At 40.7% G+C, this 20,722-nt stretch overlaps 1 protein-coding gene and 1 long non-coding RNA gene across 2 annotated transcripts in view; both read left to right on the top strand.

Annotated features, from left to right (window-relative positions):
• The window catches only part of LOC117508088 (cytoplasmic dynein 2 heavy chain 1), a 370,951-nt gene that overhangs the window by 59,535 nt on the left and 290,694 nt on the right, over positions 1-20,722 (top strand). The window lies entirely within an intron of this gene.
• Positions 9,954-12,275, top strand: LOC117508089. The gene is made up of 4 exons (XR_004559980.1): positions 9,954-10,011; positions 11,527-11,642; positions 11,945-12,072; positions 12,247-12,275. It is a non-coding gene; the product is annotated as an uncharacterized LOC117508089 (long non-coding RNA).

The raw sequence follows: 20,722 nt of genomic DNA, 5'->3' as shown, positions 1-20,722 counted from the left end.
CTGTAAATGGGTACCAGCCTTGGTGTCCCATCCAGCTGGGAGCCATAGACTTACCCACTTTACGCTATGGAATCACGCCACGTACCGGGGCTGGTCGGAATTGGTGGCTTCAAAGCGAGTTGCCGCTTTGAATGAAATGATGCTTTTTTCCAAACGCTGACAATAAACTATTTCGACTAGAACATTTATTTCCTCCCAAGATGAGACGTGCTGCGTTCTTTATGAATTGCATCCTGGCGTGCGGCACAGCCGGCTGTGAGAGCTCAGCTCAGATGTATGGAAAAACAGTAGATTCTGAGGGGAGGTGCTTTTGACAAGAACTTCAGATTTGTTTATTTCTGTTTATGTCCAGAGATCAGGGATCCACCATGTAGAGTTTATTAGTCCGGAGTTTGGGGATCCAGTGACTGATTTCATATTTGTTGGCTTTGAGACTCATAGAATGTTGTTGACATGGAGGGCCTGTGGGGCCTGCGTTTGGTGCACAGAGGGTTCATGGGAGGTATCGATGGGGGAATCGATGGGGGGTCGGATCGATAAGCGGAATTGATAATGGTATTGATATCCATGGACTCTTATCAGTACCCATCCCTATGAGTTTTTGTCGATTGTGTCGATAGCATGGCCCAAGCAGAGGGTCACACATTTGAGTCTGGTCTGCTTGAGGTTTCTTCCTCAAATTATCAGAGGACGTTTTTCCTTACCACTGTCGCCTGTCTGCTTGCTCTAGGGGTTTGTAAGGTTAGACCTTACTTGTGAAGTGCCTTGAGGCAACTTTGTTGTGATTTGGCGCTATATAAATTAAAATAAATTGAAAAAAATTGAAGTGAGTGAGTAAGGCAGTCCACACAATTTCTGAACGTAACTGTACAAGGAGAGTTACGTATGTAAGTACAGTTCTATGAATTCCGGATGACCGCCAGAGGGTGGTGCTTTAGCACCTACATGCAGAGGTCAAGTCTTATACCAACAAAGTTGCGCCAGTAGGTGTGACCTGGATTATGTCAGCAACAGTATATAAGCACACGTTACCCAGTATTAAGTTCTTTTGGAATCTATTGCATCGACTCCGATTGACAACGAACTCTGACGATCATCCAGAATTCATAGAACCATAGTTACATACGTAACTCTCATTCTATTTCATTCCTTCTGACCGCCAGAGCACGGTGCTTTAGCACCTGGATGACCTTATACCAACAAGGTCACGAGGAGTGTGCACTTACCAAACCTCAAATGCAGTTCGAGGAGGCCGATAATACGGCCGTCACCACAGGGTGAGGAGCAGCTACATTCACTCTGTAGAAGCAGGCAAAAGGAGGAAGCCCATGTTGCTGCAGTACAGATGTCAGTCAGCGCCCCTCTCAGGGCAGCCCAGGAGGTGGATATGCCTCGAGTTGAATGACATTTTAATGGAGGAGGTTGACAGTCGCCGTTCCTGTAAGCTTGCAATATAGCGTTAACAACCCACCGTGTTAACAACCCACCGCCCCAGTCTTTGCTTGGACAAGGCGCAATCCTTCCTGGGGCCCCATAGCAGATTACCAGAGCATCACTTTTGCGAAACGCAGCTGTCAATTCAATATAACGTCTAAGTGCACAAACAGGGCACAACGGGCTAGAATTAGCTTCTGCAGTAGATTGAGGGGTAAAGACAGCCAAGGTAAACGGCTGGTTAGCATGGAATGATAAATCCGTCTTTCGTAAAAAGGAGGAGTTTGGGCATAGAGTAGCCCCTGATCCATCAGAATTCCAGCGCACGCAGTTGTCAGCAATTGACAAGGCATGGAGCTCTTCAACGTGCTTTGCGGATGAAATAGCAGTGAGGAATGCAGTCTTAATTGACAACCAGCTGAGGTCACTGGCAGCCAGTGGCTCAAATGGCGAAGAGCATAAACCTTCAAGAACTATTGGAAGATTCCAGGATGCAATCCTCGGAGGCCGAAGGCGAAGAGCACCTCTTAAAAAGCAACATATCAGGGGGTGCGATTCTATTGATTGACCATCTACCATAATGTGGTGAGCAGAGACAGCAGCAACATAAGCTTTAATTGTGGAGCAGAAAGACATCTGTCAAACAACGAATGAAGATAGCTAAGTAGCACTGGCACAGGACAACGCTCAGGGTCCACGCCTTGCGTACTGCACCAATGGGTAAAAGCTTCCATCTATTGCTGTACAATGCCCTAGTGGAGGGCGCATGGGCATTCAGTATAGTCTACACTACAGCTTGATCACAAGAGCTCAACATGCAGTCTGTCCCTTCAGGGGCCACACGTACAGTTGAAGATGCTCTGGGTGAAGATGCCAAATGTTCCTGTTCATCTGCGACAAAAGGTCCCTCCTCCATGGGAGAGGCCACGGCTCTCCGCTGAGAGTGTCAGAATCATGGGAAACCATGTCCTGCCTGCCCAGTACGGTACTACTAGCAACACTTTGTGATCGGTTGTGCATATTCTGTGTAGTATCACCGTGATCAGCGGAAGAGGGGGAAACACATATAGTAGACAGGCTGGCCAAGGGTGAGCCAGTGCATCCTGGCCCAATGGGCTGTGTGGTTCTGAGAGAGAGAACCACAGGCGACACCGTGTTCTGGTGTTCGAGGCAAACAAATCGACGTCTGCCTTGCCAAACCTGTCCCAGATGAGCTGAACCACATCCGGGTTGAGGCGCCACTCGCCTGTTGGCGGTTTCTGATGTGAGAGAAAATCTGCATCGTGGTTCTACACACCCGGCAGATGCACAGCCCCGAGACTCAGCATGCGAGGCAAAGCCCACTGGAGAAGTTCCTGAGTTTCCCTCAGGGAGTGAACAGATATGGTACCTCCTTGATGGTTTATATTGTACACTGTCAGTGTGTTGTCTGACCGAACAAACACATGCTTCCACTCTAGGGCAGGAGAGAAGTGGCAGAGTTAGGCGGACAGCACGCAGCTCTAGCACATTGATGGTTGCGAGGCTCTGATCAACAAACGTTCTGACAAAAGTTTCAACCTTTTGCTTCTCATGCGAGGGATGGAAAAAGAACTGAATGCTGGGTAACGTGCGCTTATATACTGTTGCTGATGTCACCCAGGTCACACCTACTGGTGTGACTTTGTTGGCATAAGACTCGACCTCTGCGTATGTGCGCATGGAATAATCCAGGTGCTAAAGCACCGCCCTCTAGCGGTCAGAAGGAATGAAATAGAGCTACTATTTAGGTCTAAAATTTAGAGTTCTAATTGGTACAGGTGAGGACAAGTGGACCTGTTTTGGACCATCTTGGGAGTGTTATCATGCATATGAATGCAGTCAGGCCTGTCATGTTTCTTATGAAGCCTTGTTAATGCAGGGCGATTGTTTTGGCCACAGGACTCCACCATTGCTTGTTTTGCAAATTAAAATATTGTACTTTTAAACTACCATTTCCATTTGGAGGACTTATGATGTCACAAATCATTTGTGCCTGTTGTTGAATTTCTGTAGTCTAGTTTTGGTCTGCTTGCATCCTTATTTTTGGCAGAATCCTCACTCTCAGTCAAAGGAATCTGGTAGCAAAGTGCAGATCACCTGGGACAACCCAAAAGAGCTAGAGGTTTACATTGCCAAGCTGCAATCTGCTGCTGAGAAACTGTCCATCGAGAACAGGAACCTATGCAAATGGCATGCAGACTTCACTGAAAAGGTGGTTGCTGCTTTTATATTTTTCAACAATAACCTAGAATGTTGGTAATATTTCCCAACTTACTTTGAGGTTAGCTTTGCTTACCTGTCTCATGTTTCCCAGGTGGTGACACTGATGAATGTGGATCTACTTCGACACCAGCAGAGGTGGAAGGATGGCCTTCAGGATATCCGGACTGGCTTTGCTACTCTGGAGGCTCAGGTGTTCATTACAAGCAGAAGTCTATGACTTTGTTATTGGCTTTTAACAAACATTTTTACTGAATAAATTTTCTTTAAAGTCGTACTGTGGTAACTGGTAACATTGGCTACAACCCCTGTCAAAAATTATGGAATCACCGGCCTCGCAGGATGTTCATTCAGTTGTTTAATTTTGTAGAAAAAACAGATCACAGACATGACACAAAACTAAAGTAATTTCAAATGGCAACTTTCTGGCGTTAAGAAACACTATAAGAAATCAGTAAAAAAAAAAATGGTGGCAGTCAGTAACGGTTACTTTTTTAGAGCAAGCAGAGGGAAAAAATATGGAATCACTCAATTCTGAGGAAAAAATTATGGAATCATGAAAAACAAAAGAACGCTCCAACACATCACTAGTATTTTGTTGCACCACCTCTGGCTTTTATAACAGCTTGCAGTCTCTGAGGCATGGACTTAATGAGTGACAAACAGTACTCTTCATCAATCTGGCTCCAACTTTCTCTGATTGCTGTTGCCAGATCAGCTTTGCAGGTTGGAGCCTTGTCATGGACCATTTTCTTCAACTTCCACCAAAGATTTTCAATTGGATTAAGATCCGGACTATTTGCAGGCCATGACATTGACCCTATGTGTCTTTTTGCAAGGAATGTTTTCACAGTTTTTGCTCTATGGCAAGATGCATTATCATCTTGAAAAATGATTTCATCATCCCCAAACATCCTTTCAATTGATGGGATAAGAAAAGTGTCCAAAATATCAACGTAAACTTGTGCATTTATTGATGATGTAATGACAGCCATCTCCCCAGTGCCTTTACCTGACATGCAGCCTCATATCATCAATGACTGTGGAAATTTACATGTTCTCTTCAGGCAGTCATCTTTGTAAATCTCAATGGAACGGCAACAAACAAATGTTCCAGCATCATCACCTTGCCCAATGCAGATTCGAGATTCATCACTGAATATGACTTTCATCCAGTCATCCACAGTCCACGATTGCTTTTCCTTAGCCCATTCTAACCTTGTTTTTTTCTGTTTAGGTGTTAATGATGGCTTTCGTTTAGCTTTTCTGTATGTAAATCCCATTTCCTTTAGGCGGATTCTTACAGTTCGGTCACAGACGTTGACTCCAGTTTCCTCCCATTCGTTCCTCATTTGTTTTGTTGTGCATTTTCGATTTTGAGACATATTGCTTTAAGTTTTCTGTCTTGACACTTTGATGTCTTCCTTGGTCTACCAGTATGTTTGCCTTTAACAACCTTCCCATTTTGTTTGTATTTGGTCCAGAGTTTAGACACAGCTGACTGTGAACAACCAACATCTTTTGCAACATTGCGTGATGATTTACCCTCTTTTAAGAGTTTGATAATCCTCTCCTTTGTTTCAGTTGACATCTCTCATGTTGGAGCCATGATTCATGTCAGTCCACTTGGTGCAACAGTTCTCCAAGGTGTGATCACTCCTTTTTAGATGAAGACTAACGAGCGGACTGATTTGATGCAGGTGTTATTTTTGGGGATGAAAATTTACAGGGTGATTCCATAATTTATTCCTCAGAATTGAGTGAGTCCATATTTTTTTCGCTCTGCTTGGTCTAAAAAAGTAACCGTTACTGACTGACACAATTTTTTTTTCCTGATTTCTTATAGTCTTTCTTAAAGCCAGAAAGTTGCCATTTGAAATGACTTTAGTTTTGTGTCATGTCTGTGATCTGCTTTTTTTCTACAAAATTAAACAACTGAATGAACATCCTCCGAGGCCGGTGATTCCGTAATTATTGCCAGGGGTTGTATAATTGAGCCTTGGAAGCTTATGTTTGGGAGGAGGATGCAATCATTCAGAATGTTTCAATATTAAAGCTATATTTTGAGATAAATGGAGAATGATTTCAGTTGTCTTTTCTAAAATGCACATCTACAATGAGTCTTTTAATGTGTCCTTTATTGTAAACATAGAATATGCATTTGTGTACAGGGCTTCAGGTCAGATGATATGCGTGCATGGCGGCAGCACTGGAATCATCAGCTGTACAAAGCTCTTGAACATCAGTACCAGATTGGACTGGAAGCTCTGAACAAAAACCTTCCTGAAATAAAGATAGATCTCATATTCAAGTCAGTACCTGTCTCCCTCTTATTTTCTCTTTCTTTGTCTTTATTGTAATCTCTTTCCCGCTTTCTCTATTTTGTTCGTAGCAGAAAGGCTGCAACTTACTGAGAATGTTGCAGCCAGTGCCCCCACACAGATTCCAGAAATTCATATCATCCAAGTTCTTGGTACACTAACTACAACAGCATGGAATACACTTAAAATCTTACTTATAGTTTATACGGTATAGAATCATCTGGGTTCTTTTAATTGAATCCTTGCTTCAAATGTTTATGAATTGCTCAATGTTTCTAATCTGACTAAAAGTGGTCCTTGATTGGTTAACAAATTGCATACCGATTTTAAGCATGAGTTAAACACCCAGCTGAGTACTGAAGGTTTTTTCCTGAAAAGTGAAAATTTTTTCTTGTTCCCCACTTTTCGGTAGGCAAGGGCGTCTGCAGTTCCGACCTCCATTTGAGGAAGTACGAGCACGTTACTTCAGGGAGATGAAGCGATTCATCTCCATTCCAAACATGTTCAAAGGAGTCATTGCCCAGGGGGAGGAGCTTATCTTTAGTGTCATGATTGACAGAAATGCCTCTGGGTTTCTTACCATCTTCAGTAAGGCAGAGGACCTGTTTGGACATTTGCAGGCTGTACAGAGCAAATTCAAGGTGATAAGACATGATGGCAAATTATTCTATGGGATATATAAGAAAAATGTATCAAATGGATTTTTTAATGTGCATTATTTATTAAAATCCAGAGTAACTCTTTATATTTAACACTTTACATTGCTTGGAGTTGTTTGATTATATACAGTAGACGATTTTAGCCTTAGAACTCACCATGTAGTCGTGTCTGCTGTCTGTGAGAGTTGGCAGTTGTACTTTAAAAATTGCAAAACTACAGATTTTGAACTTTAGGTGCATCATTCAATACACATCACCCCAGGGGGTCCCAGGCCACCCTCTCAGATCACCCTGAAAAAATTCACAGCTGCTCATTTGCTAAACTTACAGAGAAATGCCAAACATTATATCACATACATTGTATCTTTATTATTTTTGAAATTATGGAGCTTTGAAATTTCATGTAAATGTATTACATTTGACCAAACGAGCCTGTCGGTGCATTTTCCAACATTTACAGCTCCTTTGGTACGGCTTGTCCTGCTTTGAAAATCTGTGACTGGGGCTAATTTTCACTGTAGAATTCCAAAATCAATCAAAATAAGTGTATTTTAAGAACCTTTCGCTTACAAGACTCTGAAAACAGCTGAAAAGTCCATTTTAAAAAATGATATCCCTTTTGAGAGCTTCTCAGACAAATCTTATGATAGATGAAACACTCATGATTTTTTCTTATCATTTATGGCATTTTAGGGCATGTATATGCAGTAACCATATGTATTATGGGAGTTTCATGTTTCAGAATTTATAATTTTTTTAAATTAGCTTAATTTTCAGATTTCCCAAAAATTGCCCATTTCTATGTTCTGTTTTGACCATATGGGCAGTAAACCATCATTGCCATTTTTGTACTAAGTCTTCTTGTGTATCTGAAGATGATCTGACAAAAATGCAGCCAATCTCACGTTTTTTTTTCGTGCTCCCGTGACGAAATGAGTCATATTTTCGTGATAGGGTTTTTTTAAACTCACTATTACTACCTCTACCTATGCCCCCAACCCTAACCTTAACCATATTCTCATCCTACTCCTTCCCCCACCCTAACCATAACCACCCCGACCCCCCCCCACTTTTAATTTCGTGCAGCCATCACGAAATGAATTAGAATGAATTTGTGCTGCCGTGACGAAAATGAGGCACTTTTTGTCACAATCACCAACCAATAGATTAATGTATATTTCATGCTGCTGAATCACGAATTGTCGTGAGACCAGGTTGCAAAAATGTGGTGTTGTTGCTGGACTTTCTTTTGGAATTATGAATGATGAGCTGTTATACTTTTGTTGCTGTACATATCCAGTCAAAATACAAATACTACATAGTTCAATGTTTTTGTCTCATAAGATTTATTTCAATAAGAAGAGTGTAGTACCCTTTCATAAATTAAAGCATGAAAGTGAAGATAACATATTTTTCAAGTCAGGCATGTTTATTGATTGGCAAAAACATGTCAATGCAGGGTCATCAGTAACATATTTTTCAGCATTGTGCCACATCAACAATTTTTCAAGACATTTATTTCCATGAACACGTTCTTGCTGATGTCATACGCAAGACAGCAAGTACCAAAACATTCTAGTGTTACTACAATACTCTAGTGGGGGAGGTGATGGTCTAGTGGTTAAGGTGTTGGGCTTCAGACCAGAAGATCCTTGTTTCAAATCCCCGCCGGACTGGAAAATCACTAAGGGCCCTTGGGCAAGGTCTTTAATCCCCTAGTTGCTCCCGGTGTGTAGTGAGCGCCATGGGATGGCAGCACCCTGACCTCGGGGTGAATGTGAGGCATAATGTAAAGCGCTTTGAGCGTCTGATGCAGATGGAAAGCGCTATATAAATGCAGTCCATTTCCATTTATCACAGCAGAAACACAATAGTGACAAATTTACATACACAGTAAAATCACCAGTGTAAAACTAACACGACAGTGTTAAATTAACACTGCCAGTGTACATATAGTCCTACTCTGGCCAGAGTGGGACCATATGGTCACTGTCAGTGTTAATTTAACACTGGTGAATTTACTGTGTATAAAGTTCATGTTTTCATATGTAAAAGCTGAATATACTTGCAGATCAAATACACTTTCCATGATTTCAGCACACAATAGTTTCCACTAACTGAGCAAATCATTCAGCAATGCTGATACAGCTAGAGTTTTAATATGCATTAAAATGTATAACTCCAAAAGGAAGCTCAGCAACACCACCATATTTTGTCAGATCATCTATGATAGACAAAAATATATGTTAAAAATATGAAATTGGGGGTTATCTGCCCACATGTTAAATTAGAAGACAAAAATATGCACTTTTTGGGTAGTTTGAAAATCCCAAATATGTCATAAATGATGGGGAAATTAATTCTGATTGCTTGCCTCATTTACCGTAGTTCTCAAGGAAGCATTATGCTTTCAAATTTAGAATTTTCAGGTGTCTTCAGAGTTTGCAGGAGAAAAAGTTCATAAAATACACCTAGTTTTGGATTACATTTTTTAATTCTACAAAAAAATTAACCCTAGTCACAGATTTTCAAAGCTCTACATGCCATATCAAAGGAGCTTTGAATATCAGAAAGTGGTCCAAAAATCTTGTTCAGCCCAGTGCATAAAAGTACTTCAAATTTCAAAGGACTGTAATTTCCAAAGTATTGCAGATAGAAACTTAATTTTGGGATTTCTCCATACTTGTATGTACTTCTATAGAGCACCCGTGAATGTATTCAGGGGACTCTGGGAAGTTTACTGGGAAGTTTTCTGAAACTTGGGTTGCTGATATGGAATGACACAGGGTCTAACTTTTCTTTTGGCTGCTTAGTGCTGTTCATAGAATTCCATGTGTCTAAGGGAATGCTCAACCAGTGTATTTTAAGAAATATAAATTTATCAAAATTTCTCAACCTCTAGATGAGTCATTGCATATTATGGCCTTACTGCTTTTTGTGAAGGCATATAATGGGTTTGTAATTCTCTGTGTTCTGAAGCTCCATTTTTATTAACAGGATTTTTGTTTCACTATTACAACCAGTGAACACTTTACAGTGTGTTCTCACTTTTGTTTTTTAACCAGTCAGACATCTACATAGAAAGGGGGAACCCTTTGTAGCCATGAGAATCCTTTGCTTTCGCTAGCTTTTTTTTTTCTCAGTGATTACACAAGAAAATGAGGAAACCTGTGCCACAGCCAACTTTGTAAAGTTATATATTTTTATTTATTGTTTTTATATGCAGGAATGGGGTGGTACTGGGCCAGGTAGATGTGGAAAAGTTAGTAGAGAAGCATCTGAAATCAGCACAGGGACTGGGAGATGAACTTCAAGGCCCTGAAAGCTCGTGGGAAGGAGTCAGATCGTTTGCCAAGGTACACATCATACATGATCAAAACAAGTAAACAAGCATAGGAAAGTCATTTGAATTTGATTTAAAAAAGAGCTATAAAATATAATAACTCCTTTTCAAAAATATGTCAGCAGCGAATAAAAGACACAAACAAATGTAAAAAAAAATGAAAGAGAACATACAATGGTTAATAGCATACAAATAATAAATGTTTATGAGTGCAGCGACATAAATATCTGCAACGACTGAAAGATGTGCATTGTGTTAGCAAGCAGTGCTTCAGGTTGCCTCTGCATTTAATAATACTTTTTATTAAATGGCTGTGACACTACGTGCTGTCTGATTGGCTGATTACCTATCGGATATTTTCCCAATTCTAGGGGTTACCATGACAATCGCTCCGCAACACGTATTTTCATTACAAACCACAAAGCTAAAAACACGATTAGAAAAACAACGTCGGACATGAACGTATTCAGTAAATATCTAAACAGCGTTGAAAAACACACCGATTGAAAGCTTACCAGCTAACGACCTGGACGATCTGTTAGCAAGTTCTTCATGGAGGGTAACAAAGCGAACGAACTCAACACCGTCAGCAGCACAGTTCAGGCGATACTGTAAGTTTGCATGTTCATACATATATATATATATATATATATATATATTATATATATATATATATATATATATATATACTATTATATATATATTATAATACAGCATATAATAAACAAATTATATGGCTCACTATTATATTCCTCACTTGCTCTGTCTGTACAGGGATATCAGACAGAGGTGTAAGTACGGGCCGAGAGTCAGGCAGGTCCGTGTAAAAAACACTGAGGTCTGATATTTCCCCGTACAGACCTCTCACTCGGTTGATAATCCTTTATTCACCTGTTCAGTGGTGACAAGAAGCAGTTTGCGTTATTTTTCACCCGTACACTAACATAAATTAGCCAGTCAGATTCTGCTTGTTAGCGCATTGTTTCCATTACCAATAAATAATCTTCCCTTTAAGTGTATTTTTTCCCAAGTGGCAAGATGACCCCCACCACCACCACCACCACCACAACATCTAAAAATAGAACCTAGGTTGTAATATTTAATATTCTCCTTTGACATGTTCTTCCTGTGTCTGCATGTTACTGTGGGTACTCTGGTTTCTTCCCACTCCAGAGACCATCAATCAAATGAGCTTTAATCAATACTTGTTTGTAGGTTTTAGCAATGTGTTGCTGGCAACCTGTTCTGGAGGTGTCCCAAGTGTCCCCCCACTGTATGCTGGGATAATGCTTCAACTCTCCATTTCCCCTTATAGGATAAGTTGAAGAAAATGTTTTCTCAACTTTTGGTGCATGTTCAAGATTTTCATCCACATTAGCCCTTTTAGAATTTAATCCAGTTATGTTTCTTGAAAAAGTGTTATTTGTAAATGACATCACAAGTCCAGAAAATACCTTGTGAGTCATGCATGCGGGTTATGTTCTTTTTTCTGTTCCTTTTTCACAACCTCTCCCTCTACATCTACCAGTCAGGAGAGTGTCGACTGTATCCTGGTCAACTGTGAACCAGTAAAAGCTGTTATCGATGACCTCATCCAAAGGCTATTTGAAACCTTGCTCATGTCACTCAGAAAGTCTGTCCAAGGTAAAAACAAATTCCTCATTTGTTGAATGAGTTTTGTCATTGTCGAATGATACATGATAAATGTCTCCTTTTCGATGTTAAAATTGCTTCTTTATCATTAACAACCCAAATGTCTTCCCTCTCACCACCAACCACCCAACCACACACTTTTTGTTTATTTAGCAGAAGTCAGCCCTTGTAATAAGGTCCTCCTTTTTGTTTCCACTTTCGTTTTTGTTTTTGCTTTCCATACATCTCTCTCTTGCTCTCTCTCTCCTCTACCTTTTTTTTTCATCCCCCCACCCCGTTTGATGTGTATCCAGGCCACACACAAAACATAGACAGTTTTGTGTCAGAGTCAATAAAGGCCTTGTGCACCCGCCCAGAGACCATGGAAGAGATTAGTTTGGCCAATGGCAAATATAAGCAAATATTAACCCGCAAACCTGAAGTAAGACAAGCACACTCCTAATCTCTGCCGTGCACTTTTTTCATTAATAACACTGATGTGTGAGGTTTATGTAATTTGGTTATGTCAGTGTTATAAGGCATTTTTCATTTTGTAAATAATTTTAGGTGATTATGAACATGCACGTTGTTCATGTAGACATGTGTCTGTGTTTAGATCCTACCTGAGTTCCAGTGTGCTGAGGAAAGAACCGCTTACTGCGAGCAGTGGCTGGGGCAGGCCTGGACTCTCTCACTTCTCTGAAAGCGAAATGGGACAAACTGGAGCTTGTTATGGAGAGCCACCAACTAATGATCAAAGAACAGGTCTCACACACACAAACACAAAAGTATCATGCATTGATGGCTTGAAGACTTCTGAGTCCTCTCTGTGCTATTTCATTTAATTTAATTAGCTTATAATGCGCCAAATCACAGCAAAAGCCGTCTCAAGGCACCTTACATAAAGCAAGTCAACATAAATTGAGTAAATAATTAAAAATGAATAAAAAATTCAAATACATAAAAAAACAGAAGTAAATAAAACAAATAAAAATAAAAACTATCCATAAGAAAGAGAATAAAAATAGGTTTTGAGTCTTGACTTAAAAATGTCCACAGACTCAGACTGCCTCACGGTCGCAGGAAGACTGTTCCACAGGGTGGGTGCACGATACGAAAAGGCTCTTTGACCTGCTGACTTCTTCACCCTGGGAACACAGAGAAGTCCTGCATCCTGCGACCGCAAAGCCCGGGCCGGCATGTAGAGTTCCACCAGATCAGCCAGATAAGATGGTGCCAGTCCATGAACAACCTTATAAGTCAATAACAAAACCTTAAAATCTGCTCTCACAGAGACAGGGAGCCAGTGCAAAGATGCCAAAATGGGTGTGATATGTTCAGACCTTCTGCTACGTGTCAGAAGTCTGGCGGCAGCGTTCTGAACCAGCTGAAGACCCCTAATGCTGGACTGTGGTAACCCTGAAAATAGAACATTACAATAATCTAGAAGAAACAAAAGCATGAATCAGGGTCTCAGCATCAGCCATGGACAGGATGGGGCTCCTCGCTATATTTCTCAGATGGAAAAAAGCAGTCCTAGTAACATCCCTGATGTGGAGGTCAAAAGACAACATGGGATCAAAAATTACCCCAAGGTTCCTCATTTTGTCCGTATGATGTATGACACAGGAACCCAGGCTGAGCGCCAGCTGGTCAAACTGATGCCGATGTCTCGCTGGACCAAGAACCATCATTTCAGTCTTATCAAAGTTTAAAAGTAGGAAGTTACTAGACATCCAACTTCTCACTGATAGAAGACAGTCCTCCAGGGATTTTATGGGAGTGAGATTTCCCGCAGTTATCGGCATGTACAACTGAGTATCATCAGCATAACAATGAAAGGCAATCCCAAAACTCCGCAGTATATGCCCAAGGGGTGCCACATACAGGGAGAAAAACAAGGGGCCTAAATCAGATCCCTGTGGAACCCCAAATCTCATGTCAGCAAGGTCAGAGGTAGTGCCATTATACAAGACACATTGAGAACGACTGGACAGATATGACGTCAACCAGGCAAGGGCACTTCCAGTAATCCCAAAAAAATTCTCCAACCTATTGAGCAAAATATGATCCACGGTATCAAATGCAGCACTGAGATCTAACAACACCAAAACCGTACTGGTGTCTGAGTCCATTGCTCGCAGAAGATCATTCACAACTTTAGTGAGCGCTTTCTCTGTGGAGTGATATTTCCTAAAAGCAGACTGCAACGGCTCAAAAAGATCATTCTCAGTGAGGTGGTCTATGAGCTCCCATGAAACCACCTTTTCTAAAATTTTGGAACAGAATGATAGATTTGATATCGGCCTGTAATTTTTCAATACACTAGGGTCAATATTAGATTTCTTAAGTAATGGTTTAATCACTGCTGATTTAAAACATTTCGGAAAAAATCCAGAGGTTAATGACAGATTAATCATTTCCAGCACAGTCGGCCCAAGAGTGGGCCACAGGTCCTTAAACAATTTTGTTGGTATGGGATCAAATAAACAGGTTGCGCTTTTTGTAGACGCCACAAGTTTCATTCATTGTTCATCTATTCATTTGTTTATGTGCTCCTCACTTTTGTGCTTTGGGCTCTCCTAGGTGGATGTAATGCGAGGCAATGTGGAAGGTTATATCCATTCCTACATGGCCGATCTGGAACGATTTAAAGCTCGCTGGGACCAGCTAAAACCCAAAGATGAGATTCTGGAGACTGGCGATGAAGCTGCCCTTCTTGGCTGCCTACAGACCATCAGAGACAAACATGAAGAGTTCCAAGATTTGGAGATCATCCGCAATAAACTCCTGTAAATTTTACATTCTTTTTCTTTTTATAATTTTTAATGTTTACTGAAATAATTAGCATAGCTCATAAGTATCTTGGAGCTGATCAGTGGATGAGCCTTTCCATTTTGATGGTTGTTTTCTGTTTTTCTTCCATGCGTCTCTGGTTGTTTTGTCCATGTTAAAGTATTGGAGATCATTGTAGATGAACAGCCTATAATTTTTTGCACCTGCGTATAAGTTTTCCCCTCTCAATCAACTTTTTAATCAAACTATGCTGTTCTTCTGAACAATGTCTTGAACGTCCCATTTTCCTCAGGCTTTCAAAGAGAAAAGCATGTTCAACAGGTGCTGGCTTCATCCTTAAATAGGGGACACCTGATTCACACCTGTTTGTTCCACAAAATTGATGAACTCACTGACTGAATGCCACACTACTATTATTGTGAACACCCCCTTTTCTACTTTTTTTTTTACTAATAGCCCAATTTCATAGCCTTAAGAGTGTGCATATCATGAATGCTTGGTCTTGTTGGGTTTGTGAGAATCTACTGAATCTACTGGTACCTTGTTTCCCATGTAACAATAAGAAATATACTCAAAACCTGGATTAATCTTTTTAGTCACATAGCACTACTATTATTCTGAACACTACTGTACATCCATTACCTTCATCATTTTTGGTAAAAGCTCCGGTTAAATAATTTGTTTAAAAAAATCAAATTTTCTGAACTGTTAAAAAATCAGGTTGAATTACTAGCACTTCTGTAAAAGAGTGCAACACTGTGTGCTTACTTAAGCAGCTTCACAATGCATCACACTCTGTTTACCTGCACACACTGGGCCTCATGTATCAACGTTGCGCGCTTGTGGCGTAAATTTCCGGTGTAAATTTGAAGTACACCAAAGTTGCCGTGACATGTATCAAGCAGTGTGCACCTGCCCATTTCCGGCGTACGCCCGACGTGACCTTGATAAATGCGGCGGGTGAAAACAATCGTAATTATAATGAACACGTCCATAAATATTCAGACTCCGCTTCAGACACACCCTCATTTCACGAAATGGAAGCAGGGAAGATGGCAAAGAAAAGAACTTCACCAATCACGACGCGTGCCAATAGAGCGTCAAAAGTGGCCGTCGCATTAATTGTTTTGTAGTATAATCCAAAAAGTGTTATTCTCTTTTCACATGTCAATAATTCTTGACGTGGATATTTGCTAGCTCAATTAATAAGACACGCCTTATTTTTCAGATTTCTTTATTTTTAAATTTATTTCTTTATTTATTTTATGTTAACAAACGAATGGAGAAAACAAAACCTGATTGCAGCACAGGGAAGGGAATGACAACACTACAGTTGTAATTATTATTATTATGCAAAAGCGGGATTTGTATTAATTATTATGTAGTATAATCAAGAAAGTGTTATTTATGTAACATATGCATTGATTTGTATAATGGCACTGTTTATCATGTTGATCATTTTCATTTTTATGTGGATTCCAGTGCTGGTTCATTTTGGTGTATAATTTACACCACCTCTCGACATGGTGTATATTTTCAGCGCACCGTACACCGACCATATTGATAAATGCCAAGTAGCGCAGCCATTTTGGCATTCACCCCATATACGCTCAAATATCGCTGTACGCAACGTTGATACATGAGGCCCACTGTCACCAGTCACCTGCTAAGCTGTAATGTGCTTCATTTTTTTGCTGATTAATTACCAGACAGTTGTAAAGTGATGATCTGAATTTAAATGCTTTGATCACTGTCAGCATCATGAATGCGCTTTGACTTGAAAAAGCTGTCCTCTGGTTTCAGTGAGGACTGTTCCTACTTTGACCTGGAAGTGCCAGATTTCTCTCTAGCGGAGGAGGCTAAAAAGATCTAGAGGAGTACAGCCACATGTGGAGTCTGTATGATGAGTGGCAGCAGGGCTTCAAAGAGAAGGCTCAGGAAGACTGGATAACATTCAGGTAGAGGCTATGTGCACGCTTGTTCTTTTTTAGTCCTTAAAGAACAAGCATCTATCTCAACAAATGCTATTCTGGATGTATAGCCTTATTTGGACTGCATATTTTTCAACACTTTCGTGTATTTGAGTGTAAATATGTATGTTTCAATGTGTTTACAGAGTAAAACTATGTGTTTGAGGAGTTCTTTGCGCTGTATACACCACTCTGCATTTAATCATTAGTGATTGATCTCTGCTCCCCTCCACAGCATGTCTTTTTCTTGATTCTCCCCTCAGCCCCAACCAGTCCCAGCAGAAGACTGCCCCTCCCTGAGCCTGGTTCTGCTGGAGGTTTCTTCCTGTTAAAAGGGAGTTTTTCCTTCCCACTGTCGCCAAGTGCTTGCTCACAGGGGGTCGTTTTGACCGTTGTTTTTTTTTACGTAATTATGTATGGCCTTGCCTTACAATATAAAGCGCCTTGGGGCAACTGTTTGTTGTGATTTGGCGCTATATAAATAAAATTGATGATTGATTGAATTGATTGATTGATTTCTTGACGTAAAGCACTGTTTACCATATCAATGGAGCGAGGGGTGGGGGGGCGCTCCTCAGACTGTAAGGAGCCAGAGTGGGTCAAAGTGTGAATGAAAGCTGCTTTAGGAGCAGCACAGAACACTCCAAAACACAATAGAAGTAGAAGTTTGTGATGTAACCTTTGTGTAATAGCAGACAGAAATTGCTTTGAGATGAGACAAACAAAACGCATAGACCATTTTGTATATATTATTCAAAATGTGCATTTGTGTTTATTGTTTGAACCTTTTTGTTGTACAGTCTTTCACACAAGACCTCAAATTACCTTTATAAAGTGTCAAAACAGTTGTTTATTATCGTTTGCTGTGTGTTTTGAATAAATGTGTGTGGAAAATTATTTTCTGCTTTACTTTTTCCCTTCTTATTTCTGATTGTAAACCTTTATTACACTTATAAAACACAACAAAAGCATATATTATGAAAGCACAGATTGTCCTAAAAAAAAAAGAGACAGACAACTTGATTGTGGGATGCAGGGAGAGCTGTTAACAGCAATAATAAAACATTTATGCCAAGCTGAACTGTCTAACAAATGCCCTTGGACCCCAGAGGGTTAAAGTCTGGGTCTTTTAGTGAAGCTTAGGGTTAATGGCTGGCGATCACCTTAGTATTTCTTCTGTTTTTCTTGTTGCTTAGTGCTGACAAATTATACTGTATTTGTTGTCTTTCTGATGTCTGATTCTGTTTTTTGTCTCTGTTTGAGGTGCATCTCCATCCAGAGATGGGAATGATGTCTTCTTCTGCAAGCCTGCTGTCCTGTGCACCTGCATGGCCTCCCAAAATTTTCTGTATATTTGTTTTGTCACTTGTGTTGATAGCATGGCCCAAGCAGAGGGTCACCCCTTTGAGTCTGGTCTGCTTGAGGTTTCTTCCTCAAATCATCAGAGGGAGTTTTTCCTTACCACTGTCGCTTGTGTGCTTGTTCTAGGGGTTGGTAAGGTTAGACCTTATTGTGTGAAGCACCTAGAGACAACTTTATTGTGATTTGATGTTGTATAAATGAATTGAATTAAATATGAATTAAATTGAGTGCTGCAGCATGCATGGCTATCTATGTGGGGTAATCATTTGTACGCACTGTGTGTCCATTCTGTGTGCATTGCTGTGTACATCAATAATAAATCAATATCCTGCTATTTTGAGTTGTCTTCCATGTACGAGGTCTGTTAGAAAAGTATCTGACCTTTTTATTTTTTTCAAAAACTATATGGATTTGAATCACGTGTGATTGCATCAGCCAAGCTTGAACCTTCGTGCGCATGCGTGAGTTTTTTCACGCCTGTCGGTTGCGTCATTCGCCTGTGAGCAGGCTTTGTGTGAGCACGTCGCGGTGGAGCCGCATGGCGCAAAGCAATGGCGTGATGAAGCCTCACAGGACATGTTGGGGCATGACCAGCTCATGCTCAATTTCTCGGATAATCACACGACTGAAAAGCAACCGACAGCCGTCTGAAATCCACCTGAAAGCCGTCCTGTGAGACCAACATGGAGGTGGTTTTGTGCCGCGTAATGAACGGCTCCGTGGCACGTCCCTCCGCTTTTCTTTCCATGAAAAAAAACTACTGTAACAGTGGAATGTGCTGAAAAAGTGCTGATGTCCACGTCTCCTGCCTTTTTGTGAAAGACGACGTCCCGGATCAACAAAGCCTTCACGTTGGAAATGATCTGGTTGTTTCAGCGGAGTGTGAGCCTGTCGATCGCGCGCTCGGAGCGCGGCGCGCTCTCAGCAGTTGTGAGCCATCCTTAAAGCGGCCGTAACACTCCTTAATCTGTGTAATCCCCACAAAATCGTCCCTGAAAGCCATATTAATTTTCTGAACGGTGTCCACCTGGAGGTCTCTCACAGTTTTTGGAAAAAATTGATGCAGCAAAGCTCCAAATTGTTCAGACATTTATTCGCAATAAAAAAACGACGAGGGGTGGACCAGTGCTCACACAAAGCCTGCTCACAGGCGAATGACACAACCGGGCGTGAAAAAACTCACGCATGCGCACGAAGGTTCAAGCTTGGCTGATGCAATCACACGTGATTCAAATCCATATGGTTTTTGAAAAAAATAAAAAGGTTGGATACTTTTCTAACAGAGCTCGTATATTAGGTGCCTTGCACCTGCATCCAGTAACTTAAGTGGCTGATTTTATTTCATTTACATACTGCTGCCTATGTCACATTTCTGCCTACTGTCAGTTACACATTTCCTCTTTGTAAACCATTTGCAAAATTGTCTTCCCTCCAACGTGGAAAAGTTTGTATTGCCTACACAATATAACACTCCTTATCTGGGATCTTACTAAATCAGGCTATAACTTTTTGTCAGGCCTGAAACTGTTTGAAATGTTTGAAAACTTTATTTAAATTTACATTTAAAAGCCACATATGTTGTCTCAGGGGCTATGTCCATATAGTTGTTTGTCCCCATGGTGGTGACTTGCTATCGAACATTTCATTCCTGGGTTTTCATTAATAATAATTAAAAAGCTACACGAGTTTTGTGCATATGCTGTTGTGTATGCCGTATTTCTGTCCAATCTTCTTCCAATGACATGTTTTGTGTGTTTTTTGTTTGGGGGGGGGGGGGCTCTGTTGTGATACATTTTCTGTGATATGTCACATCATGGACAATGCAGGCAGCCAAAAGAAACTTGTTCTTCTGTTTTCTTGGTTGTATTGGTTGATGAATTTTGCCCCATTCGGTCGGATGCATAAAAAGTCTCTGCAGTGACAACAGCAGCACTTCTCTGAAAAGTTCAAAGATTTTCAACTTAAAAAAACTCAGAGCTGCTGCATATACTACTCCAGTTTCAATTGGAGCCACTGAAAAAAAAAAAAAAAAAAAAAAACAGTGACACAGGAACAAATGTTACATGGACATGGGTCCTTTTACAGTAGGTGTTAAAAAATGCTGCCACACTATTTTTCTTTCATGCTTTATATATATATATTTTTTTTTGTAAATTGGGTTGTATTTGTCTTTTCTGTCAGATTGACACATCAGGTGATTCTGGAGAGAAGGTGGTGGTGTTCTTCAAGCTGCATCCCACAGTGATAACAGAGAAAAACCTTCACCAGAGCCTCCTGGTGTCCTCCATGATGGGCTCTCGATCAACACCCTCTACCAAAGCGTTAGACAGGTCTTTGCTCCTGTGTTGCTCAAGGTGAGCATGTGTAGCAAGCAGGGTGATGAGGGATTGATGATGTATGCATCATGTAAGGTACAGGTGAGTGACATTTGCATCCTACCTTCCTGGTAGTCAGGAGGATATTAGCTCAAGTGGTGAGTCTGGCAGGTTTTTTTTTTTTTTTTTTTTTTGCTCCAAACAGTGACAGAAACAATTAGTGTGAAAAACAAACAAACATTCTTATTCCATTTGAGGAACTGTTACATCACATCATGTTTGTGGTACTCCCAAATCACAAGGCACCTGAAAATACAAGGGTAAAAACCATTCAGCTAGCTAGTGTTAAGATCACTAAGGAACAATGATAGCAGCAGCCTTCCTTTCCAAAATTTCCCATACTTTTCCCCAAGCAGAGGATATTACAAAATTAATAGGCAAAATGCATCTAAGTACAAAATTCTCACCTGGTATAAAAGTCCCAGATACCAGTTTTCTTCTTCCTCTTTTGGCTGCTCCAGTTAGGGTTTGGCACAGCAGATCATCAGTCCTCATCTCACACAGTCCTCTGCATCTTCCTCTGTCACACCAACCACCTGCATGTCCTCCCTTAGTGCATCCATAAACCTTGTCTTTGGCCTCCCTATTC

The sequence above is a fragment of the Thalassophryne amazonica genome, chromosome 4, assembly GCF_902500255.1.
Source record: "Thalassophryne amazonica chromosome 4, fThaAma1.1, whole genome shotgun sequence".
Classification (NCBI taxonomy): Eukaryota; Metazoa; Chordata; class Actinopteri; order Batrachoidiformes; family Batrachoididae; genus Thalassophryne; species Thalassophryne amazonica.
This window is presented reverse-complemented; position numbering and strand designations above follow the sequence as displayed.